This window comes from Gavialis gangeticus, unplaced genomic scaffold (assembly GCF_001723915.1).
Source record: "Gavialis gangeticus isolate Ggan-Ray unplaced genomic scaffold, GavGan_comp1, whole genome shotgun sequence".
Lineage (NCBI taxonomy): Eukaryota > Metazoa > Chordata > Crocodylia > Gavialidae > Gavialis > Gavialis gangeticus.
Window position 1 is genome coordinate 203,098,250 of NW_017729032.1, and position 249 is coordinate 203,098,498.

The following is a 249-nucleotide window of genomic DNA, read 5'->3' on the forward strand; positions in this document are numbered from 1 at the left end:
GGCCAATTGCCAACTGGGAGGGGTGGGGGGGAGGGGGGGGCCAGCAGCCAGTCATTGAGCCAGTGGCAAAACCGGAAGTGCACTTCTGCTGGCACTTCCAGGTTTGTGGCTGGCACTTCCTGGGGGTGGGCTGAGGGGGGACCTGGTGACTGCCTATAAACTCACTTGGGGGGACCAGAAGGGTTTAGGGGAGACACTGTTTCCCCTAGCGCCCCCTGGCATGACAAGGAACAATGGACACAAATTATT